The 26,371-nt window shown below is 47.2% G+C and overlaps 2 long non-coding RNA genes across 2 annotated transcripts; one reads left to right on the top strand and one right to left on the bottom strand.

The window, feature by feature from the left end:
- Positions 1-4,366: 4,366 nt before the first annotated feature.
- LOC121812410 lies at positions 4,367-5,869 on the bottom strand. The gene is made up of 3 exons (XR_006053043.1): positions 5,444-5,869; positions 5,288-5,351; positions 4,367-4,985 (listed from the first exon to the last, which is right to left on the bottom strand). It is a non-coding gene; the product is annotated as an uncharacterized LOC121812410 (long non-coding RNA).
- Positions 5,870-25,255: 19,386 nt separating this feature from the next.
- On the top strand, positions 25,256-26,172 carry LOC121812409. Its single transcript, XR_006053042.1, has 3 exons — positions 25,256-25,590; positions 25,696-25,811; positions 25,954-26,172. It is a non-coding gene; the product is annotated as an uncharacterized LOC121812409 (long non-coding RNA).
- The last annotated feature ends 199 nt before the right edge of the window (positions 26,173-26,371 follow it).

Genomic DNA, 26,371 nt, shown 5'->3' with positions numbered 1-26,371 from the left:
CTCCGCTATGGATGCATCAGCGGCCGCCGGACCTCCGCCTCCTGTTGCAGCTACGTTCGCTGTGGCGATGAAACTGCCGGACTTTTGGCTCCATGACCCCCCGTCATGGTTTGTACACGTGGAGGCTCAGTTCGCCCTTCGCGGCATCTCGGCTGACGACACGAAGTATCACCATGTGGTGGCCTCGCTCGACCCGCTGGCCACCCGTCGCGTGATGGCGCTCCTCCGGGACCCACCCGCCCAAGGGAAATACGCCGCCCTCAAAGAGCTGCTTCTTCGGCGCTATGCCCTCTCCGACGCTGAACGAGCCGAAAAGCTCCTCAACCTGTCAGGCTTGGGTGGCGGTACCGCGCTCGAGCTCATGGAGAACATGCTATCGTTGCTCGGGCCGGATGACGGTGGTTTCCTCTTCGCCCACCTCTTCCTCCGCCAACTACCGGCCGCCGTGAGAGCTGTCCTCGCAAACTCCCCGCTTCTGCCTGCGAAGGATTATCGCTCCCTGGCTGAAGAAGCGGATCGCATTCTCCTGGCTAGCTGCACTTTCGACGTTCACGCCCTGGCTACGGACTCGCCGGCGAAACTGTCTGTCGCTCGGGAAGAGTTTGCAGCCATGGAGCGCCTTGGCATTGTACAGCGTTCGAACAGTGCATGGGCCTCTCCGCTTCACATGGTGCCCAAATCGGACGGTCGGTGGCGGCCATGCGGAGATTTCCGCCGTTTAAATAATGCCACGGAGAATGACCGTTACCCCATCCCCCACATTCAGGATTTTTCTGCCAATCTCGCCGGAACGTCGATTTTTTCTAAAATTGACTTGGTGCGGGGGTATCACCAGGTTCCCGTGCGCGCCGAAGACGTTCCTAAAACCGCTGTCATTACCCCCTTCGGCTTGTTCGAGTTTTTGCGCATGCCATTTGGCCTGAAAGGTGCCGCCCAGACCTTTCAGCGGCTGATGGACTCCGTTTTGCGTGGGCTGCCGTTCGTTTTTGTTTATCTGGACGATATATTGGTGGCCAGCTGCTCAGCGAGCCAGCACGAGTCCCATCTGCGCCAGGTTTTCCAGCGTTTGGCAGCGCACGGCCTGATCATCAACCCTTCCAAGTGCCAGTTTGGGTTGCCTGTTCTGGATTTCCTCGGGCACCGCATTTCCGCTGAAGGTGTGGTTCCGTTGCCCGACAGAGTCCAGGCCGTTTCGGCTTTTCCGCGTCCCACGTCGGTTAAAGCGTTGCAGGAGTTCTTGGGGATGATAAATTTTTACAACCGCTTTCTCCCCAGAGCTGCCCACCTGCTACAGCCACTCTATGCTGCCTTAAAAGGTAAAACAGCCAAAGATCCGGTTGACTGGCTGCCGGAACGCGTCCGTGCGTTTTCCGCAGCCAAGTCTGCGCTGGCTGACGCCGCCCTGCTGGCCCACCCGCTTCCGTCGGCGGAGATCGCGTTGACCACCGACGTCTCTGACGTGGCAGTGGGTGGGGTGTTGGAACAGCGGGTTTCAGGTCTCTGGCAACCGCTCGCCTTTTTCAGTCGTACGCTCCGGGATGCTGAACGCAAGTACAGTGTTTTTGACAGGGAGTTGCTGGCCCTGCACCTCGCGACGACATTTTCGTTTTTTCCTCGAGGGTCGCAACTTTACTGCGTACGTTGACCACAAACCTTTGACGTTTGCGATGTCCAAGGTCTCTGACCCATGGAGCGCACGCCAGCAGCGCCAGTTGGCGGCCATTTCAGAGTTTACCACAGACATTCAGCATGTGGCTGGTAAGTCCAATCACGTCGCTGACTGTCTCTCACGTGTGTTGGTTTCTCCGGTGTATGTCGGCGTCGACTATGCTGCCATGGCCGCCGAGCAACGTCCTTGCCCTTCAGTCAACAAAAACGGGCCTCGTGCTGGAGGACACCCCGGTGTGGGACGGCGGTCCGCACCTTCTTTGCGACGTTTCCACCGGCCGCCCCCGCCCGGTGGTTCCCCTTTCGTGGCGTCGTCGTGTTTTTGACTCGGTGCATGCCCTCTCTCATCCCGGCGTCCGGGCCTCGGTCAAGCTGGTCAGCGCCAGGTTTGTTTGGCCGGGCCTTCGCAAGACGGTGAAAGAATGGGCGGCGGTTTGTATCCCATGCCAACGCTCGAAAATCCACCGGCACACACAGGCACCCCTCGAACCTTTCCGTGTCCCGGGTAGGCGTTTCGATCACGTTCATGTGGACCTGGTTGGTCCCTTGCCGCAGTCACAGGGTTTCACGCACCTTTTGACTGTGGTGGACCGCACAACCAGGTGGCCGGAGGCGGTACCCCTGGCGTCCACGACAGCGGCGACGGTGGCCAGGGCATTTTTGTCAACGTGGGTTTCACGTTTCGGCCCCCCTGCTGACATTACCTCGGACAGGGGCCCCCAGTTTGTTTCCGAGCTTTGGTCTGCTATGGCTGACGGCCTGGGAGTCAAGGTCCACCGCACCACAGCATACCACCCGCAAGCTAATGGGATGTGCGAACGGTTTCACCGGTCACTTTCCGTGCTTCCTTAACAGTGGCGACTGGGTCGACCGTCTTCCGTGGGTTTTGCTGGGATTGCGTAGCGCGGTTAAAGAAGACCTCGGGGTTTCCCCGGCTGAACTGGTCCTCGGCCAGCCTCTCCGGGTCCCCGGGGAATTCTTACCTGAGAGCCCTCCCCCATGTTTCGATACCTCTTTGTTGCCTTTTCGCCCCCCAAGAGACTCATTTCCTGTTCCTGGTCCTGTGCACCACTGCCTGCCTGACACTTTTGTTCCGAGTTCATTGGACTCTGCTCGTTTCGTTTTCGTCAGGCACGATGCCCATAGGACTCCGCTGCGTCCACCATATGACGGGCCATACAGGGTTCTTCAACCAGGCAACAAACATTTCGTTTTGGACTTTGGCGGTCGGCAGGAAGTTGTTTCTGTTGACAGACTTAAGCCTGCACATGTTATGCAAGAGGATCAGGTGGTCCCGGCCCAGGCCCCTCGCCGCGGCCGCCCACCTGCCACCGGGCTGATGGATTCTGTTTTTTCCCCCAGGAGCGACCCAAAATCAACGGAGTCCGAGTCGTCTGCAGCTTTTTCTGACCGCCAGTGCCAGCCTCGCTCCCAGGCTGGGTTGCCCTCTGTCAGTTCCCCACCCCCCCAGTTCAGCCGTTCCGGCCGTTTGCTTAAGCCCCGGGTCCTGGACTAGTTCTGCTGGGTGTTCGGGGGGGGGCATGTGTGGTGGACCACTAGAGGGCTCCACTCACACCCAGTGTATAGGAAGTGTGTTCCTGTGTTTTGTGGCGCGATATGCGCAGTTGATGTTGGAGACGAATAAAGAATGAAAGATGAATTTCAGCCGGGTAGAGTAGATTTATGTGTTGATGTCGCCTGCTTCAGCTCTACAACCGGCTGCTTTAACCACGTGCTGAACTTTGGCCCAGCATTGAATGAATGAATCAATCAATGAATCAAGGCTTTATTCGCCACGTGCAGGTTGCCCTGCAGTGGAATAGAAACCCGCCCCCCCCCGACTTACACACACAACATAGACATCACATGGGAATACAGGTCGGAGATCGGCAGCGTTACAGAAAAACACTGAAAAAGTAAAAAGTACACAACAATGGGAATGTAGAAGAGGAAAACGAGACCTCTACTCATGCTGGGCTCCTATGGGAGGACAGCATGGGAACAGGAAACAAAAAAACTCCTCTGCACAGAGAGCACATAAATGTCTACAACACAACATTATAGAACATGTGACAAGCCACAGGTACGGTGTACATTTTAGGACATCGTCAGATCTCAGGAAAAAAGTTGTCAGGTCTCAGACTCACACGAAAAAATGTCAGGTCTCAGAATCACACGAAAAAATGTCAGGTCTCAGACTCACATGAAAAAATGTCAGATCTCAGAATCACATGAAAAAATGTCAGGTCTCAGAATCACACGAAAAAATGTCAGGTCTCAGACTCACACGAAAAAATGTCAGGTCTCAGACTCACATGAAAAAATGTCAGGTCTCAGAATCACACGAAAAAATGTCAGGTCTCAGAATCACATGAAAAAATGTCAGTCTCAGAATCACATGAAAAAATGTCAGGTCTCAGAATCACACGAAAAAATGTCAGGTCTCAGAATCACGAAAAAATGTCAGGTCTCAGACTCACATGAAAAAATGTCAGGTCTCAGACTCACATGAAAAAATGTCAGGTCTCAGACTCACATGAAAAAATGTCAGTAGTGTGTGAGAGCGTTTCAGTAGTGTGTGTGAGAGCGTTTCAGTAGTGAGTGTGAGAGCGTTTCAGTGTGTGTGAGAGCTAAAATTTCAGTAGTGTGTGTGAGAGCGTTTCAGTAATAATGTCCCTTATGGCACCTCATAGTGTGTTCAAATGAGACACAGAGACAAGAATGTAACTCAAAAGAACCAGCCAACTTTAGTGACATAAACCATAAGGTTGACAAGCACAGGTTAAAGACACTTTACAATGGTAGAAAGGAAACTTACAAAAATTAAAAGAAAAGTAAAACACAAACTACTAAAGCAATGACTTGGCCAAGTGTTATTTTTGGTTTTCAATGTTCGGGTTTCAATGCTCGGGTGCACCCTAGTAACCTGACTCCTTAACTCTTATAGAAACAGATTACACAAATCCAATGTACATTCAAATGAAAATCTCACACTCTTTTCACATGTGGAGAATGCTCTACACAACAGCTCATTATTTAAAGTCCCAAATAAAAAATGTCCAAGGGGTAAAGTCCAAAAAATTCCCAGGGTGTGAAAGAAAATAGGGATGAGAGAATGTCAGTCAGTGGTCTTATGTATAACCAGCTGTGCGTGAAAGTGTGAGTGATACAGTCCTACCACACCGCAAGGTGCAGCAGATCATCAAGTGGAAAAGAAGCGAATCTCAGTCTCTCTAAGTCCAGGTGGGAAGGCTCGCCATCTATTTCACCGGAGGAATCCACCTCAGGAACAATTCAGCATACAAAAAAAACCTGACCTGTCAACAGACAGGGTCAGAAGAGCAATTCAAATATTAATTATGCTGTTCTAGCTATAATTCACAACTTAGGATTTTGTTGAAATCACATTCAACATCAATTTGCAATTAAAATACTCAAATTTGCAAAAATAAAACATCTCTCTTACACAAACTATGCATTAAACCAAGTAAAGTCAGTGCATATGCATATATGTCGCATAGTCGACAATTATTAATCAAACAATTGAGATTAATTCAGTTTCTCAACAATAAAATGTGAAACAGACGTGAACTAACTGAGACATACAACATGTGCTCACCGATCTCAGCGCATCACGGCCGAAGACAATGGCATGGTGTCTCTCGGTCGGAAAATGCAGGGCTCTAAATAACGTAACAGGACATGTTGTTTTCTCTTTAATAACCGTAATACGACATGAAGAAAAAATAAACATAAGTTGCGCTTCAAGTGTTACCTTACTTCTGGAAGCAGATTGAGATGAACTTTCAGGCAGTTGATAGCAACCAGAGCTAACAAAGGCTAACAGTTTAGCTCCATGCGGTACTTTCTAAAGTCACCAGAAAAATGCAGCATTTGCCTGTTTACTCACTGCGGCTACTTCTAACATGAAAGGTAGCTGATAACCAGTGAACTTATGTGCAACACAGTTGGTTGCAACTTATATCTAATACTTTTTTCCAGCTCAAAAGCTTCAGTCTCTCTTTTCTCCTGCCAGCACGCGACTACCTCCACACATAGCAGCAAACACAGAGCACGTAGGTGGGACATACAGCGGCAGACTGCTCTCCCATTGGTCAAAACATACTGGGACCTGTGCATTTCGATTGGTTGGGCAGGCTGTCCACCTCTCCTCATATCAGTCCTTAAAGTGGTACCCTCATTGTATCAGTGTTGCCAACTTAGCGACTTTGTCGCTATATTTAGCGAGTTTTCAGACCCCTTAGCGACTTTTTTCTAAAAAGCGACTAGCGACAAATCTGGCGACTTTTTCTGGTGTTATTGGAGACTTATTTATGACGACTTTTTGACGTGAAAGGGCGTGTTGCTCTTACTCTCAACAAGCAGCGGTGCTGCCGTGGGCACCTCACCCGTGCTAAAGCGCTCACGGGCGGAGGATAGTCCTCCCCCAGCTGCAGGAGATGTTCACACCTGTGCGTCCAAACTGCAAATGAATCGCGCATGAGCGAAGCCGCTGCTCCCGCACTGACTGTAACGCAGTCAGTTCTTCTTTTACTGTTATGCTGTTTTGTGGATCACAAGGTTTAAAACTACTTATAAACACACACTCTCACACACAAAGTAACTCCACCAGAGTGCCTATTTCGGGTCACTTTTGCCGGTCGAAGCCCGGATAAAGGAGCAGGGTTGGAATTGTGACATTAAAAAACAATAATTGCTAAAGAAATTAAATTTGTATTTCTAAATAAATTCTAAATGTATTTAGGATGTTTTTTGCTGACTTTATGTCTCTTCCACGATGTTATTTCTCTCTCCAACAGCATAGGTTACAATTATATTAGCATGACCAATTATGCAAATTAGGTGATGATGTCATTTAGCGACTTCTAGCAACTTTTAGGACAGCCAATAGCGATTTTGCTTACTGAGGAGTTGGCAACACTGATTGTATGTGGGTTACATTTGTGTCTTGTAGCATCTCATATGCTCCTGCTCAAAATCATGTTCATGTCATTCCTGGTTATTCCCAGTTCAGGTTTTAGTTTTAGTTCTCACCCCCTGTTCACGTTGCTTTGTTTTTGTTTTCATGTTTTTCAGCCAAATAAATGGCTCACTTTTTGTTAACCTTAGTTTGTTTTCCCCCATGTCTGCTTTTGGTTCCATTCCTTAAACACCGGCTGCGCAGCCGTGACACCCCGAGACTTGGGGCCAATCTGCATGCTCTAAATAACCCTTTACGGTGGGGACAGTGGGGGCTGACCTTGAGCACTTTGGTTCCCCAGGGTTTTGTCACTGGGTGGGTTGTAGGAAATGAAGGTCCTTATTGAGAATGTTGGTTAGCTGGCTCAGTAAAAGGAGAAGAGAACTTCTTGGTCTTCTTCATAGGACAATTCACGTGGCTTTGCTCATGTTGCATGTTGACTCACCTCTCCTTTTTAATTACACTAGTTATTGCAGGTTTTGGGGAGGAGGTGTGGATGAGCACTGTTGAACAGCAGTGTCACCTCACATCTGTTCCTCAGTTATAAAAGGAATCATGATTCACATAGTGATACTCATCAATTTGACCCCTCTGGCTACCTATTTGGTGTGTCCCAGAGATCCCATGGGTTATGTTGTCAGGGTCCTTTTGGCCTCGTGGTAGGGTCTCCCATAACAAATTGGTCCTGGGTCAGAGACCAGACAAAGAGCGATTAAGAAGACCCCTATGGGTACAACATCAAGGGAACAGTTTACCCTGCCCAGGATAGAGTTGTGGGGGCTAAGCATGCTGGAGCCAGGCCTGGGGAGGTTGCAAGTAGGGCAAGTGCCTGGTGGTCGGGCACAGCCCAAAAAAGGGACATGAGACCATCTTCCTGTAGACCCACTATCCGCAGCGGGTGCCATAGGGGTCGGGTGCAGTGTGTGCCGGGCAGGAGCCAAGGTAGACACCATGGTGGACCGATCCCTGGCTACCAAGGCTTACAATAGGGACATAGAACGTCACCTATCTGGTGGGGAAAGAGCTTGAGTTGGCGTGTGAGGTTGAGCAGTACCAGCTATATATATTTTGGGTGGGTATCCTGGTATCCCCCCAGCTTGCTGTGTGTTTTTAGCATTTTTCATGGTGAACAAAAGAGTTTGTTCCCTGCACCTTCAGGTCAGGGAATGGCTCATGACTAGAGTTGGGTATCAATTTTGATTTCTATAACTGATTCGATTCCATTTCACAAGGTCCTCACAAAATTCGATCCAAAATACAATTTATTTATTTTAAACACTAACAAGAGGAGCCTATAGAGACATGTTAACTCAGAAAGCGGATACAAGAAGAGAATGAAAATGCTCTGTTTCCTGAGGAAGATGAAATCTTTCAACATCTGCAGTAAAATATTTGCTCTGCTACACACTGGATATTTTTGAAAGTGTAATAGAGACAAGTTCATTAAATAAACTGTTGTCTCATTATCTTTTTCTTATTTAGCTGGTCCTTTAGAGGTCACCACAGTAGATAATCTGCTTCTATCTCACCCTATCCCTAGCATCCTCCTCTGTCACACCAAGCCTCTGCATGTCCTCTTTCACCACATCCATGAAATTTCTTTGGGATCTTCCTTTTGTCCTACTGCCTGGGAGCTCCATATTCAACAATCTTTACTCCGTATATTCACTATCCCTTCTCTGCACATCTCCAAACAATTTCAACTTTGCATCTCTAATTTTGTTTCCAAAATACACAAGCTGAGCTGTCCTTTTGATATGCTCATGTCTAATCCTGTCCATTCTGGTAACTTCCAATGAAATTCTGTGAACATCATAGTCCATGAGACTTCCACCTGACTTCATTTGACAACCTGTCCATCACCATTGCAAACAAGAAAGGCTCAGAGCTGATGCTAGGTATTATCCCACCCTCCCTTGAACTAATGTGTCACTCTTACTGCACACCACACCACTGTCCTGCTCTCCTCATTCCTGCATTACTGCCACATCCTTCTCTTCCACTCCTGACTCCCTAAGACACACACACAGTTCTTCTTGGCAGCGTATCATCTTCTTTCTCTAGATCCACAAACACAGGGTGCAGGTCCTTCCGACCATTTCTATAGTACTCCATCAAACTGACCAAACTGTTATCAATCATGAATAATTCTGACCACTGTCTGAATGCAGGCAGCAGCACCTTCTCTAAGAGCATGATTCAGCTCCACTGCTCAAGGACAGAAGCAGTAAATATATCATAATACTTTTAATAATTGTCTATAATACAATTTATCTGTCTGGCAGAGCATCATCTGTCAGACAAAAATTTATTTGTACTTTGAAAGTAAATATATATAAGCACAGTATACAAAGAAAAAGAAGAAGAAGAAACAGCTGAAGAGACAATAGAGAAATAATACATCATAAATAATCAATAATATTACATTATCATATTTATTCTTTCTTAAAGGTAGGACCTTATCAGGCATCCACAAGATAATCAATTACTAATGGCTTGAAAACACAGAAGTCCTCCTTTCTTTGTTTCTCCTTCTACTGCTTCCTGATAATACTAGTATTTTTGAGCTAAGTCCTTTGGCTAAGTGGATTGAATTTAACATCCTTGTCAGATGTGCTCTTTTTGTTTATTCAGGCACAGTCTTAGCTTTTCCATGGATATTTGGTTAGCTGGAAACTGTGTGCTGTCATGTTTTCAGAGGATGATCAGAAGGATGGTGATGAAATTAGAAAAAGCAGAAGAAAAAACTACTTGTGTTCCTGTCAAAAACCTCAAAGATTTACAACATGAGAAAAGAAAGAGACAAGGAGAGAGAGCGAAAAACAGGGCAGATAACTGTGAGCTTGAATGTCTGTGCAAAGAAGTGTGTCTTTGGGTGGTTGGTAATGTAGGGGAACTAAATATTCTTGTGGTTATTCTCCCGTAGGAAAAAAGCAAGTCTGTGGAGTGTGTAAATGCTCAGTCTATGTGTGTGTGTGTGTGTGTGTGTGTGTGTGTGTGTGTGGTGTTGTGATTGACAGGTGCCTCTCATTCCTATCTGCAAACTGAACCTTGTATCCGACAGTTATTTGGATCAATCAAAAACTTCCAGGATGGGAATGTTGAAGAAGCAGGCAAACATGACTTGCTTCCCTGGTTTTACACAAATCGAGACAGACAGATTGAGCCAATCTTCTCCCCTCTTCTCCACAACATTAGACAACTGTTATGCCATGCTACCAAATTCTTTTTGCAGACATTCTTCTTGAAGCCCTTCCGAACACGTCATACATATTCAGTCTTTTACTAAATGTACTCTCATGATCCCTATAGAAGCAGTAAGGGTATAGTTAGTTTTACTGTAAAAGAAAGTTATTTTCACATGACTATCATCTTAAATTAAATTAGGGCTCCACCACACTTTAGCTTTCTACAGATTTGTACCACAGAGGTGTACCAAGTCAGTGTAACATCCAGTATGCTAACATTTAAGAAAGAGGATATATGATGGAGAGGCAGAGAAAGCACTGATACTAATGTGGAGGGATAGGTATTGAAGGTAGGTAGTGAACGACCTAAAGATTTGTCGTACAACCACCAGCACCAACTCCCACTAAGAAAGCATTCTCAGTTGCAAGTACGTGAAATGATAAGAGCAAACATTGGGAGGAGCGTTGGTGATAGCTCACAGAATGCAAATAAATGATAGTAAGTCAGTAAGTAAAGGAATAATGATGCTAAGCTCAAAACTGTTAGCATTAATGTTTGCTAATGTACTAAAGTGACACACTTTAGTTGATCTTCATGGGAAAGTGCTGTCAGTTATTCCCCAGGCACCTGGCGTCTGTGCTGTTCACAATTCCATTGCTGAACTTCCTCTCTGCGCCGTCGATTAGAGCTTGGCATGCTCCTTTCATCCTTCAGTTTCTGTTCCGACGCAGCTGAAGAATTAGGGTAGAGCAAGTCTTACACCCTAGTTGCCTTCCTCAACGTCAACGTCGAATCTCTTTCACTCCTTCTGGATGTTTGCTGTTCAAAGTCTCCTCTCGACGATCTTCTGGAAGCCCAGTGGCACAGCTCTCTGCTTTAGCTTCTCTAGATCAAGTGGAACAGCCCTCTGTGGGTTCTCAACTGTGCTGAAGGTGATCTCTGCTCCTCACTGATCCTCTTGAAGCCTCTCTCCTGGCCTCAGGTTCCATCTTGTGCATGATCTCCTGCAGTCGCTCCTTCTCATGGTACCTCACGACACCTGCAAATTAAAACTGAAACTCCTGTTTTGCCACATGGTCCATGCCATGCCAACTTTACATTTGCAAACAACTGCATCTCATAAGAGTAATAAAGTATTCAGCATCACAGAGATGAGTATTATTGCAGTTTTCACAAATCATTGAATGGGAGCTTTTTTGATCAGTCCTGACTTCTGACGTTTGGTGGCGCTGTCACTTGGTGTTCGCTCTCTCTGTGGTAGAGTATCACTTCCTGTTCCTGCTCAAACACAGTGGTGTTTCTGAGTAGCTTATCTGCTTAGCAATTTAATTAAAAACTTTTAAATACATTCTTTTTTCATAGTATAATCTTCACGTGCTTCATCCGAAGCACACTTTCTGTGTACTCACTACCTAACTTATAGCCAAAGGATTCACTCACTGTGTTTTTACTGTTTCGCAAGCTTAGCTTAGCTCGTAGTCAACTCGCTAGCAGCATGGCCTCTTCACCTGTCCCTTTTGCACTTTCCTGCTCATTGTGTCAGATGTTTAGTTACTCCTGGCCTCCTTTAGCAGTAATGATACTTGTAACAAATGTAGCATATTTGCAGCTCTGGAGGCCAGGATTACTGAATTGGAGACTCGGCTTCGCACCCTTCATTCACCTGTAGCTAGCCAGGCCCCTGTAGCTGGTGCAGCCGAAGATAGCGTAGGCCCCGCTAGCTGTTCCCCGGCAGACCCCAAGCAGCTGGGGAAAGAGGGTGGCTGGGTGACAGTGAGGAGGAAGCATAGTGGTGTACCTGGGGCTTCTGTTTAAGACTAACCTGTTCATGTACCTAACCGTTTTTGCCCACTTTGCGACACACCCGCCGGGGGTCTGACTGGTTTGTAGCTTGAATCTATCCGCTGGAACGTTAAAGGCAATATAATTACACTGCAAAGCAAGACACAAGTAGGCAAGCTTCTTCATGTTTCTCGTGCACGGGAGAGAACCGGACAGGCACCGTTCCTTCGCTTGACCCCAGTTGCTCCGTCCGTCCTCCCGTACCACTGTTCTTTTATTGAGGTTACATGAATATGCATAAGTTCATTAACATACGACGTCTACATACACAAAGAGTAGCATGTCTGTGTGTGTGTGTGTGTGTGTGTGTGTGTGTGTGTGTGTGTGTGTGTGTGTGTGTGTGGGTGTGTGTGTGTGGACTGCTGATCAAAGGGTCAAACATCCTTGGTCAGGAAGAGGGTAGCCTCCCCCTCACCCTAGATGGTTCATCCTAGATAACACGGTGAGGAAGTCCTGCAGTTCATCTAAACAAAGAACACTTAGACTAGAACAGACGCAACTACGTTGATCCTGCCGTAAAACAATAAGACACGGTATGACCTCTCATGCTCCCAAAGTGCTGTCTAATACACACAAAGTTTGCAGACTATCAAGGATCAAAACCTCTACCAATCTACAACTAATTACAAAACTCTAAGCATATATAAGTAAATATTTCTAAGCATAAATGACAATCAACAATACAAATCTAACAGGGTCAAACTCTGGTAATTGGCGATTCTGTTCTCAGACATGTGAAGCTAGAGACACCGGCAACCATAGTCAATTGTCTTCCAGGGGTCAGAGCAGGCGACATTGAGGGAAATTTAAAACTGCTGGCTAAGGGTAAACGTAAATTCAGTAAAATCATAATTCACATCGGCAGTAATGACACCCTGTTACGCCAATCGGAGGTCACTAAAATCAATATTGAATCGGTGTGCAACTTTGCCAAAACAATGTCGGACTCTGTAGTTTTCTCTGGTCCCCTCCCCAATCAGACCAGGAGTGACATGTTTAGCCGCATGTTCTCCTTAAATTGCTGGCTGTCTGAGTGGTGTCCCAGAAACGATGTGGGCTTCATAGATAATTGGCAAACCTTCTGGAGGAAACCTGGTCTTGTTAGGAGAGACGGCATCCATCCCACTTTGGATGGAGCAGCTCTCATTTCTAGAAATATGGACAAATTTATTAAACCCCCCAAAATATGACTATCCAGAGTTGGGACCAGGAAGCAGAGTTGCAGTCTTACACGCCTCTCTGCAGCTTCTCTCCTCCTGCTACCCCCCCAAAAACCCATCTCCATAGAGACTGTGTCAGCTTCCAAACAGACAAAAAACAAACTAAAAACCAGCAACAAACAACTTAAACATAAACAATTACAAAGAAAGAACAATACAGTATCCACATCTGAACCAAAGAGTAAAACAGTGAAATGTGGATTATTAAATATTAGGTCTCTCTCCTCCAAGTCTCTGTTAGTACATGACTTAATAATTGATCAACAAATCGATTTACTCTGCCTTACAGAAACCTGGTTGCAGCAGGATGATTATGTTAGTTTAAATGAATCAACACCCCCGAGTCATTCTAACTACCAGAAATCTCGAAGCACAGGCGAGGGGGCGGTGTGGCAGCAATTTTTCACACCAGCCTATTAATCAACGAAAGACCAAGACAGACTTTTAATTCATTTGAAAGCCTGATGCTTACATTGTCCACCCCAGCTGTGAAACTCAGAAACCAGTCTTACTTGTTATCATCTATCGTCCACCTGGGCCTTACACAGAGTTTCTGTCTGATTTCTCAGACTTTATATCTAATTTAGTTCTGAGCTCAGATAAAATAATTATTGTGGGTGATTTTAACATCCATGTAGATGCTAAAAATGACAGCCTCAACATGGCATTTAATCTGTTATTAGACTCAATTGGCTTCTCTCAAAATGTAAAAGAACCCACCCACCACTTTAATCACACTCTAGATCTTGTTTTAACATATGGCATAGAAACTGAACATTTAACAGTGTTTCCTGAAAACCCTCTCCTGTCTGATCATTTCCTGATAACATTTACATTTACAATAATTGATTACACAGCAGTGGAGAGTAGACTTTATCAAAGTAGATGTCTTTCTGAAAGCGCTGTAACTAAGTTTAAGAATATAATCCACCCACTGTTATCATCTTCAATGCCCTGTACCAACATAGAGCAGAGCAGCTATCTGAACGCTACTCCAACAGAGGTCGATTATCTTGTTAATAATTTTACCTCCTCACTACGTACGACTCTGGATACTGTAGCTCCGGTGAAAACTAAGGTCTCAAATCAGAAGTACCTGACTCCGTGGTATAATTCTCAAACACGTAGCCTAAAGCAGATGACTCGTAATCTGGAGAGGAAATGGCGTGTCACAAATTTAGAAGGATCATCATTTAGCCTGGAGAAATAGTTTGCTGCTTTATAAGAAAGCCCTCCGCAAAGCCAGAAAATCTTACTATTCATCACTGATTGAAGCATCAGCTGTACAATCCATTGTAAATAGTAGTCTGTCCTCTGGTGTTGTACCTGTCAATCTCAAACATGCGGTGATTCAGCCTCTACTCAAGAAACCTGCTCTTGATCCTGATATTATTGCGAATTACAGACCTATTTCCAAACTGCCTTTTATCTCAAAGATTCTTGAAAAGGTAGTTTACAAGCAATTAATGTCCTTCCTAGAAGAACACGGTATTTTAGAAGTTTTCCAATCTGGTTTTAAAGCTTTACATAGTACCGAATCTGCCCTTTTAAGAGTTTTTAATGATGTGTTTTTGGCAAATGACTCAGGTGACTGTGTTATTATTGTGCTGTTAGATTTAACTGCTGCTTTTGATACAGTGGATCATAATATTTTAATTTCCCGTTTAGAGCAGTTGGTGGGTATGCGGAGTACCGCACTGCAGTGGCTCAGATCCTATTTGGCAGAGCGAACTTTCTCTGTGAAACTCGGGGAGTTTGTATCCTCTGTTGCTTCTCTTCAATGTGGGGTCCCACAGGGTTCAGTTTTAGGCCCGCTTCTTTTCTCTCTATATCTCCTACCCCTTGGGTCTATTTTCAGGAAACATGGGATTTCTTTCCACTGCTACGCCGATGACTCCCAGATTTATTTCCCACTTAAAAAGATAAATGGCTTCTCAGTAGACCCACTGCTCAGATGCCTTGATGATATAAGGGCCTGGATGGCTTTGAACTTTTTACATTTTAATGAACAGAAAACAGAAGTGATGGTTTTTGGTGGCGCTTCTGAGGCCACTATTATAGATCTTGGTTCACTGGCACAGTATGTTAAACCAGATATCTGCGTTATCTGCGGCCCGTTGCATGCTCGAGTCAGGGGTCACCAATGTGGAGGTAAGCATCAACGACACAGAGCTCTCAGTTCTCACTCCTTCTTTATTCGTCTCCAACATCAACTGCGCATATCGCGCCACAAAACACAGGAACACACTTCCTATACACTGGGTGTGAGTGGAGCCCTCTAGTGGTCCACCACAGTAACAAAAATATGATATTCATCAAAAAATATGATAGTCATCCAAAATATCCTAGTTCATAGCTCATTGCTCCCCCCCCCTCCCCCCCAAAAAAAGAACTAATTGATTATTTAGAAAGTTTTTTATATATCAAATAGCATTATTTTATTTTTAAGCCATTAAAAAAGCTTTTACTTTTTATGCTTAAAAAACGCCATCCGGTGGTGGGTCAGCGTGTGAGTGCGCACGGGCGCACGCCCGCGTGTCTGTGCGCGCTCAGGGCACGCGCCTGTGTCTTGGAGGTCCATGCTTGTGTGTGTGAAAATGTGTTAAACCATAGTAAAAGTGCTTAGTTAAACTTGTGCTTTTGTAACGTTCAGTGTGGTGAGACATACAGGTTGCATGCCTCGGGGCAAAATTTTATTTCAATTTATATGCATTTGTTTAATACGAACAAGGAGATTTAGAATCAAAGTCCGAGTTGCAAAAGACTCTCGCGATCCCACCGCGGCTCCCAGCAAAAAACTTCTGAAAAACCCTCCGTCTTTTCTCCAAAAACGCACAAGAAAAAAAACCCTAGAATAACTTGGGGAATATACCCAAAACCTTATATTCGAAAACAGGGGAAAAACTCCTGAAAAAACCCTTAGTGTAACGCTAAGTTATTTAAGGACTAGTTTATTTCAATGGATGAGTTTACTGACTGACGCGCAGAAGAAATAGTCCTTTATAGAGCCTAGATGGTGTGAATGATGAGACCAAAGACTGCAATATCTTGTACCAAAAATATATTGAATAAATAGGGGACAGGGGAAATGGAACAAAATAATTAATACCACACACCACATAAATGCCCACAATTAAATAATAAATCAATGCTATGATTTTTCTGTGCAAGAGTCCTTTTGCTAAGAGTCCTTTTTGGTCCTTTTCTTTTTAAAGTTCACTTTCAAGGTATTCCTCCTTAGGGTCCAGCTTCATGCAATGGGGAAATATGTCCGTAATCCAAAGACGGCTAAGTGGGGGAAAAGAGGGGAAAACAAAGAATGGTCCTACCGGCTCGCCACTTCAATATGAAGAAGATCAATTCAAAGGGGGGAAAAAAACCTGACCTGTAGGTCAGAAAAATGTCCATTAGCACATCAAGTTCGAATTCAGTTTACCGGTAAATCAAATAATAAATAAAGGTGTTCAAAAACAGCGGTTTTTGAACCGGAGTTCTGCTCGCGGTGGGAACGCGCCGCACAAAGTCATTTTTTAATCGCGAAAACGATCGGCTGGTTACTGACAACCAAAGGTTGAAAGATATTAAGGACACTTACCGCTGAGTTGTGAAAGTTTAAAGATGAATTGAGGAGGAGAAAACGCTTTGTTTTCCAATCACCGCTCTAAATGCCATAAGCTCACAGCCACAGCAGGAGTCGAACCCGGAAGTATCCCTCCACAGCCGGTTTTCAGAGTTGCCGCGACGTGAAAGGAGCCAATCAGAAGAGGGACCTCAAATCAGCTGACGTGGGTCATGTGACAGGGAGTAGTTGATATGGGTTACAGGTTCCCCCCTCGATCTCATGTACGTCCCTGTACATGGTGGTTGGGTCCGGATGACAGGTTGTTCAGTGGCAGTAAGCAGATGGTCCTCTTCATCCTCCAGTGCATGAGTAAAGGCAGTGGTTAAGCCATGGACTAGTGCCTGAATACTCTTCAAGATGGGCTGACCAAGCTTAGAGTATTGTAACCGGTCTGGTGGTTTCCTGGTCCGAGTTGATGTTCTCAGAGGTTCTAGTTCAGAGCTGGAGGTGTCAGAGTTAGATGGTAGATCAGCAGCAGAGGACAGACTGTCCTCTGATTCCACAGTATCAGGAGCTTCCTCCTTGACAAGGGTTTCTGAGTCAGGGGTTTCGCTCTCTGCTGGCTCAAGAGGAGGCTAAGGGAGCGTAGCGTAGCAGGTTCACAGACTGGCGTATCAGATGGTAAAGGTTCAGTGGCTGGAACGGCAGATGACGGTTCTGGCAGATTGTGGACAGTGGTGAATTGCAGAGCCAATCAGAAGAGGGACCTCAAATCAGCTGATGTGGGTCATGTGACAGGGAGTAGTTGATATGGGTTACATTAATTTTTTTTCTTCAAACCAGCCCTCTACTAGCTCCGTCTCAAATTCAGCAAAGCCTAAGTTCTCCTTTCACTCTCACTCGAACCGGACCGCAGCCAGCACACAATTTTTCCTTCTTGTTCGCTCCCCGGCTCAGCTCCCGAAAAATGGCTTACCCAGGTTGAAAATTTGCGCCGGAGGCCAACTCCACCTACCTTCGCCCCGCTGCCAATCACATAACAAGTGGGCGGCTCCCCTCGCACCCCGGTTAGCCAATCGGATACAGGTCCGATTTACCTTCTCAGCGATAGGTTTATTCTCTTGCTGGCATTCAGGATAAATAATCTAACATTTCAGCTTAAATTTAACTGTTTTTTTTCTCTCAGAAAAAACAAGCACTTTTTTTCTTTTTTTCACAAACAACATGGCCGCCAGACCTACCAACCTCACTGTGGTCTCTCAGACCCCAGTAATTAGCTACAGAGCCTCCGCCACGCTGGCAGAACTCAGACGATTGCATCTTTGCAGAATGCAGTCAACATCGGCTACCCCCTTGGAGGAAAGATTCCGTCTCAGCACTGGAGGGTTTTGGGGTTATGCTTTCAGCCTCCCAGAGAGCGAAATCTATTTCTACCAGCTAAAAGCAGGTGAAAGTTTTGGTCCGCTCACACGGCGGATCGCTTTTACTTGCTCTGACTGGGCTGTTTTGACCCTCATCACAATGCCTGAAATCCAGAAGAGCCTGCGGGAAACGAGCTCGCAACCGTGAACTAGGGACCAGCAGACGCATCCGGTTTTCAAAGAGGCCCACGCGTTTCCACCATTCAACCAACAACCCCATCGACACCAGCCTTTAAACATGGTGAGAAAAACTGTGACATACACCCAGTGGGAGACCAAGACCACTCCGTTTTGCAGGTGGATCTGTAGAACTACTCGTCAAACAACCGACGATGCTCACACAGATGATTTTGTGTTGGACCTTACAAACACCCAGTCCGGTGTTTTCAACACATTGCTTCGGATTCCCACTCAGGACTGGCTGAAGATGGTGGGTGAGAAGAATGCAAGAATATTAGAGCTTTTTAAGCTAAGTAAAAGTACATTTGAGTTGGTCCTGGTTGGAAATAACACACAACGCTCTACATAGCCCCGCCCCTCATCCGGTCCCCCTTACCCCCGCCTCCTCCTCACCCTGTCCTTTTAAAAACCGCAACCACTCTCTCCTCCACATCGTCTAAAAACAACCATGACTCACCACAGCTTCGGAACCCCCTGTGCTCTATCTCCATCATCACCTGGCCCTTTTCCGAGAGCCCGAAGACATCGATCCCCACCCCCGCGAGAGCCGCTGACAGCCTTTGCCCGTGGACAACGACGAGGCTGCGACTCTACTCCCCACCGCTGTTTTTGAACTTAGAAAATTAACTCTCAAGTACCTTATTAACTCGCTGCTCCAGAAACATAGACAGGATGTCTGTCAAGGATGTGAGGTCTCCCACCCCTCACAGAAACGACATTCTTGCCTTTTCCCGCTGGAAAAATATTACTTCCAGTGATCGTGGTTCAAGAGTTGGGAGTTCGCCTTGTAATCAGAAGGTTGCCGGTTCGAGCCCCGGCTTGGACAGTCTCGGTCGTTGTGTCCTTGGGCAAGACACTTCACCCATTGCCTACTGGTGGTGGTCAGAGGGCCCGGTGGCGCCAGTGTCCGGCAGCCTCGCCTCTGTCAGTGCGCCCCAGGGTGGCTGTGGCTACAATGTAGCTTGCCATCACCAGTGTGTGAATGTGTGCGTGAATGGGTGGATGACTGGATATGTAAAGCGCTTTGGGGTCCTTAGGGACTAGTAAAGTGGTATATAAATACAGGCCATTTACTTTTTCAAGTACTATGATGAACTCTGCAAAAGATTATGGAATGGACATTTCACCAACACAATATTACAAATTTTACGGTTAGAGGGTTTTTCACCACCAGCGGCTCAAGTCAGAGGTGTGGCCCAAGCATATCTCTTTAAAGTCAGAGATGCCCACGATATAGAGACCGCACTGTAAGAAATTGACGCAAGCGTTACAGAAGTTACCCGGACCATAATTGATAAAGTACTAGATGAGAATTACTCCCTTTGGCTGTCCTAGTAATCGTTTTTTTCTTCTCTCCCCTATTACCATTTTTCTTAACATATTTTATTTTTGTTGTTTTTAGCTTTGTTGTTTTTCTTACTTTCCAGTCTTTTGTTTTTTACTCGTTCATGTGTATTGTTTTTCATTACATCAAAGAAATTGTTTGTGGAAAACCGTTACATCAAATAAAACCTGTTTCGAAAAGCATTGCAAGAATCAATCGCATTATTTGTTTTTTTACCCATTCAAAATGTATTGTTTTCATTACATCAAATAAAACTGTTTAGAGAAAACCGTTACTTGAAATAAAACCTTTTTGGAAAAGCATTGCAAGAATCAAACTCATTATTTTTGTTTTACTAGAATCAAAGTGTAATGTTATTAATTACATCAAATAAAATATTTTTGTAAACTTGTTACATGACTTAACTAACCGCTCGATCATGAAATAAAACCATAGTTAAACATAACTTCAAAGATCACACATGGCAGAGCAGAATCTATTGAAACGTGCATATTATGACCCATCTCACCCTGGTAGTTTTTGCGGTGTGCAAAAATTGATTAAAAGCGTACAGGATGAAACTGGTACAATGCGCAAACAGCTCAGAAATTCCTCTCTGAACAGGATGCTTACACCTTACACCGAGTTGCACACCTGCGCTTTCCGAGAAATCGCGTGTTTGTCCCCAGACCTCTTAATCAATACCAAGCAGACCTTTGTGATATATGAGAGCGTTATCCGAGCATAATGATGGCTATCAATATTTACTTACAGTTATAGATGTTTTCTCTAAAAAAGCTTATGCAAGAGTCTTGAAAAACAAAACAGGCGTTCAAGTCACTAAGGCTTTTGAGGCTGTCTTAAAAGATATGAATGAACAAAAATACAACTATAGTAAACGTTTGACCTCTGTTATTGCCAACAAAGGTTATGTTACAAAGTATTGAGTTGTATTTTTGTTATTGACCAAATACTTATTTTCCACCCTGATTTACGAATAAATTCTTTACAAATCCTACCATGTGGATTCATGGATTTTTTTTTCACATTCTGTCTCTCACAGTTGAAGTGTACCTCTGGTGCAAATTACTGACCTCTGTCATCATTTTAAGTGGGGGAACTTGCACAATCGGTGGCTGACTAAATACTTTTTTGCCCCACTGTATCTACTATAACTGAACCAACCTGGTGCTCTTCATTTATGGAGGCTGTTGAGTCTGAATGTTGGATGTTGTGTATCTCGTGTTCTCTGGGCTTTGTTGTCCTCAGTCTTTTTGCAGGATCAGAAAACAAAACCAGGAGGCGCGTAAATGTTTCTTCTCCATGATGTTTCTTCAAATGTTTCTTCTGGATGATGATAAGACTGACACGGGATGCCACCTTTGGTCTTGTGATGAAGCAAAGCTCAGGAAGAAGTGTGATTAAATGGTACCCACATGTGTGCTGCTGAGAAGGATGTACAGGGGCACCTGCAGCCAAATCCAAGCCTCAGGTTAGTTGTAGTTGCAGAACGCTACAGGACTGAGACAGCTGATGTCACGGACCCAGTTCCAGGGATTCGGGGTCCGTGAGCAGTCTGGACCGCTATTGTAGTTTTTATTATTATTATCGTGGTTATTGTGATTATTGTTATTATGGTTGTGTCTGCTGTCCTGCTTTCCATGTTGGTGTACTGTCAGGTGTTTATGTGCATGTGTGTGTGAGGGTGCGGTTGTGGCAGGCACTTTTAGGCCTGGTGGGTGTGGCCCTGCCAGCTGACCGGTCCCACCCAGGAATCCACACACCTGGCGCCGATCAAGCCTCGTCAGAGGAGCTTCAAAACAGTGTGGCTGAGAGCTCCTCGACGCTGGATCGTTGAGTGACTTCCCGTCAGTCTTAGTTTGTTGTGCAAAGTTAGTGCAAGTCTGCTGTTAGGTGTTGTACTCACGGCTGCCTTTTATATGCGTGTTTCCTCAGGAGGAATTGTGGCGACCAGGAGGCAGCACACAGACAGTACACGGAGAACGGGGACAGAGCACGGAGCACGGGTTAAAGGAGAAGACACGGAACGGGAGTTGGGATCGCACGGGGGATTTATTGTTGTTTTGATTTTCACCTCTGTAAATAAACGCACTGCCTTCAGCGTCAAGTCCTGCATTTTGGGTCCTCATTCCTCACATCCCCACGGTCTGCCAGCCAGACCGTGACAGAACGATCCAGCCTCCATGGACCCAGCGGACTCAACGGAGAGTTTTGGGAGAAAGGTGACAGACGAAGTTCATCGTCTGTGTGACCTGTGGCTGGAAGCGCACGAGGGGAGTTTACGTCGCGCTGTGGAGAAGCGACTGAAAGAGACGCTGTCTTGTTTCCCTTGGGTATGGGATACGCTCTGCCCGATAGTCGTGGGCTTCCTAGCTGACACGCTCCACCTCCACTCTCCTACTCAGGCTGCTTTTCTGCCCGACCAGCTGGCGGACCCGCAGCCTGACACGCCGGCCCCGGCGTCGTTAAAGAAGCGACGCTTGCGCCGCCGGCGTGCCTCACAGCAGTCAGACTCTAAAACTTTCCAACAGCCGGCTGTGGTGAGTCATATGGACGATTCTTCGTCACTCACCTCTACCGTTTACTCTGGGGCTATGTTTATACAGCCAGCTGCCCCAGCCTGTCGCCGTACCACAGCCAATCGCCCAGCTAGTAATTCAGCCGTCACCTGCTGAATCATTCCCCGCGACGTCTACCTCACCACCCACCGTTTCATCCCGTTCACCATCTACACCACCCGCTGCTTCACCATCTGCAGCTGTAATACCGTCGTCATCTCATCCGCATGCAGTCACCCCTCAGCCATCTTCTCCACCAGCGGCAGCCTCCATTCCACTACCCACTCCAGCAGCCCTGTCCGGAGGGGGCGACCTCACACGCGTCCAACGCCTGATGGACTGGGTAACTCACACCACCAACGCTAGGGCAAGAGTGGTGGGGTTAAATGCCATCGAGGCAATCCTGGAGGGAAGTCCCTACCTCGGCCAGCTTAAGGAGGTTTCCGCCTTCCTTCGCACCCTGCATGAAGCCCGGGGGGTAGTGCAAGCTCGGGAGACCCCAGACTTTGTCCAGCAGCAGCGGCTCGGCGAGCGGGAGCTCAGCACGCCGGAGGAGCTCGGCGAGCTAACGCCGCAGGAGCACCGTGAGCCGGAGCAGCTCGGCGAGCTAACGCCGGAGGAGCACCGTGAGCCGGAGCAGCTCGGCGAGCTAACGCCGGAGGAGCACCGTGAGCCGGAGCAGCTCAGCGAGCTAACGCCGGAGGGGCACAGCGAGCCGGAGGAGCTCAGCAGGCCCGAGCGGGAGCTCAGCATGCCGGAGGAGCCCAGCGAGCTAATGCCGGAGGAGCACCGTGAGCCGGAGGAGCTCGGCGAGCTAATGCTGGAGGGGCCCAGCGAGCTAATGCCGGAGGGGCACAGCGAGCCGGAGCTCAGCAGGCCCGAGCGGGAGCTCAGCGAGCTGGAGGAGCTCAGCGAGCTGGAGGAGCTCAGCAGGCCCGAGCGGGAGCTCAGCGAGCTGGAGGAGCTCAGCAGGCCCGAGCGGGAGCTCAGCGAGCTGGAGGAGCTCAGCAGGCCCGAGCGGGAGCTCAGCGAACGGGAGGAGCCCGCGTCGCCAGCTGTGGAGCTCAGCATGCCGGAGCAGCTCAGCGAGCCACCCACTGAAGAGCCCGCACCGCTGCTGGCGAACCTCAACGAGCCGGAGGGATCGGCGTTGCCAGCAGAGGAGCTCAGCGAGCCTGGTGAGCCCGCGCTGCCTCCGGAGGAGCTCGGAGGTCCGGAGGGATCCGCTGAGCCAGAGGTGGAGGTCTGCGTGCCGAAGGGGCCGCCACGTCCTGCAGCCCGGCCGCCACGTCCTGCAGCCCGGCCGCCACGTCCTGCAGCCCGGCCGCCACGTCCTGCAGCCCGGCCGCCACGTCGGGAATCGTGGGTGGTGCTGAGGCGGGAGCAGCAACGCTGCCGCCACTGGATCCCGGGCAGGCCGCCTGGGGAGGAGCGCCGCCGCCGTCGGACCCGGGGCAGGCCGCCGGAGGAGCAGCAGCGCCGCTACCGCCACTGGATCCCGGGCAGGCCGCCTGGGGAGCAGCGCCGCCGCTACTGGGCCCGGGGCTCGCCACCGGAGGAGCAGCAGCGCCGCCACCGCCACTGGATCCCGGGCAGGCCGCCTGGGGAGCAGCGCCACCGCTACTGGGCCCGGGGCTCGCCACCGGAGGGACAGCAGTGCCGCCGCCACTGGAGCAGTGGCAGGCCCCCAGAACTGTTTTGCTGCTGCTGCCGGACCCGTGGCCGTCCGCCGGAGCTGCAACGTTGCCGCCATTGGACTCGAGGTAGGCCCCCTGAACTCTTTTTGTAATGATGGGCCGCCTGAGACTGTTTTGTGGCGTTTTTGCTCCGTTGCAGGGGATGCGGTCGGCCTTTGGAACTGTGACCTTGGGGGGGTTGTTTCTTTTGTGGTTTTTGGTTCCGGCCCTCCGTCCTGTTTTCCCCCCGCCGCCCGCCCTGGGTTGGTTTTCCTGTTTTTTGTTTGTTTTGTTTTGGGGTCGCCGGGAGTCGACCCTTAGAGGGGGGGTACTGTCACGGACCCAGTTCCAGGGATTCGGGGTCCGTGAGCAGTCTGGACCGCTATTGTAGTTTTTATTATTATTATCGTGGTTATTGTGATTATTGTTATTATGGTTGTGTCTGCTGTCCTGCTTTCCATGTTGGTGTACTGTCAGGTGTTTATGTGCATGTGTGTGTGAGGGTGCGGTTGTGGCAGGCACTTTTAGGCCTGGTGGGTGTGGCCCTGCCAGCTGACCGGTCCCACCCAGGAATCCACACACCTGGCGCCGATCAAGCCTCGTCAGAGGAGCTTCAAAACAGTGTGGCTGAGAGCTCCTCGACGCTGGATCGTTGAGTGACTTCCCGTCAGTCTTAGTTTGTTGTGCAAAGTTAGTGCAAGTCTGCTGTTAGGTGTTGTACTCACGGCTGCCTTTTATATGCGTGTTTCCTCAGGAGGAATTGTGGCGACCAGGAGGCAGCACACAGACAGTACACGGAGAACGGGGACAGAGCACGGAGCACGGGTTAAAGGAGAAGACACGGAACGGGAGTTGGGATCGCACGGGGGATTTATTGTTGTTTTGATTATCACCTCTGTAAATAAACGCACTGCCTTCAGCGTCAAGTCCTGCATTTTGGGTCCTCATTCCTCACATCCCCACGGTCTGCCAGCCAGACCGTGACAGCTGAGGCATCAAATGTTTGATTAAACGGATGAAAAAGAGAAGTTTCTTCCCTATAATTATCACTTCTTAAAATCTGTAGCAACTTCAAGTCTGTCAGCGTGCTGAGCATGCTCAGAATGTGACAATATATTTTTGTTCAATATTTAATTTCTTTCAGTTGCAATTGTTAAATGAAAAAATATATATATATATTCTTATAATTTAGCAAACTAATTTATCAAAAAATATACATATATCTGTATTAGTTTTAATAAATTAATTTGACACCTGTATTGAAAATACCATATTGTATTCATACAGAATCAGTTTGGTATCATTGTTTGTCTGATTGTTGAAACTAAGAGCTACTTTGATCTGTTTAGATCTAAAGTATCCAAAGTTGAGCTCTGATGTTTCTTCACCCCTGTGTGTGTGATATGTGATTCCTACATGCTGGCAGAGCAGAGCAGCAGTTTGTGCTCACAGATGGTGACGGTGTGGAGAGACGGTGGTGTTTCCTCAGAAGAACCAGCAGAGTCACAAAGGACACCAGTCCATCTCACCACCTTGACTTGCTGACTGATGTTCGTCTGCACTGCACAGAGGAAATCAACTGACCGAGGTTTGTCCAGTGACGTGTTATGAAATGTATATTTGTTTTATGCTTACAGATATGTTTTTCTTGACAGAGGCTCTGCAGAGGTTAGACAAAGCAGAGAAAACATGTGCTTTACATTTTACTGTGATTTATTGAGATATTTGTTGCCTGATGTTCAGCAGGAATGGAGAAATAGAATCAAAGGGAGATGTTTTTGCTGTTTTTGTAATGATGTAAGTAAATCTTCAATATTATTTATTTGCTTGGTTATATTAGGAGTGTTTCTGAGTGAGGGGGGAGGAGTCATCATCCAGGTAAAGTGACGTGGATCAGTGGATACACTTGTCTCCCCTTTAAAGGAGACGATCCAAGTCATCCTTAAATGTTAGTGCTTTCAAATACACAAACATTTTTAAAGGACAAAAATGAACATCCAACTTTGACTGTAATACAAAATAAATCTTTGCATGTGTGTTTTCAAACTCTCAGATGGGCAGCATATCAGTCTTGGACTGTCTAACCTGCAGCACTGAATGACCACCACACATGAGCATGTTCCTGCAACATTCAGCATCTGATCCTTCATCTGTGTGCTTCTGCTTTTGGTAAGTAGAGTTACCCAACTCCAGTAACTCTAAACACATGCCATCCATTTCTAACGGCCTGGTTACTTCCTGTCAGTTACTTTAGAAACCATGTGGTCACCTGACCTAACACTGTTTCTTCTTCTTCCCCTTAATGTTCAAGTGTCACATGTCAAACAGCTGGAGAGGAAACTACACCAGTGTACTGGGATGTTTCAGCAACACGTGCCAGATGCTGTTCCTTCATGGTGACATCACCAGAGACAGCCCCGCCCACCTCAGGACCTCGCCATTGATCATGATGATTATAATGATGACAGCGAGCGGAACTAAGACTGTAAAAATCCATGACCAGAATGTTTAGATGCTTTCTAATTATTAATGAATACTGAGTTTTTGTGGGCAGCACGGTGGCACGGTGGTTAGCACTGTTGCCGCACAGCAAGAAGGTCCTGAGTTCAATTCCACCATCAGGCCGGGGTCTTTCTGTGTGGAGTTTGCATGTTCTCCCCGTGTTTGCGTGGGTTCCCTCCGGGTACTCCGGCTTCCTCCCACCGTCCAAAGACATGCAGCTTGTGGGA

The sequence above is a fragment of the Haplochromis burtoni genome, unplaced genomic scaffold, assembly GCF_018398535.1.
Source record: "Haplochromis burtoni strain Fernald_Lab_line unplaced genomic scaffold, NCSU_Asbu1 Contig_579, whole genome shotgun sequence".
Lineage (NCBI taxonomy): Eukaryota > Metazoa > Chordata > Actinopteri > Cichliformes > Cichlidae > Haplochromis > Haplochromis burtoni.
This window is presented reverse-complemented; position numbering and strand designations above follow the sequence as displayed.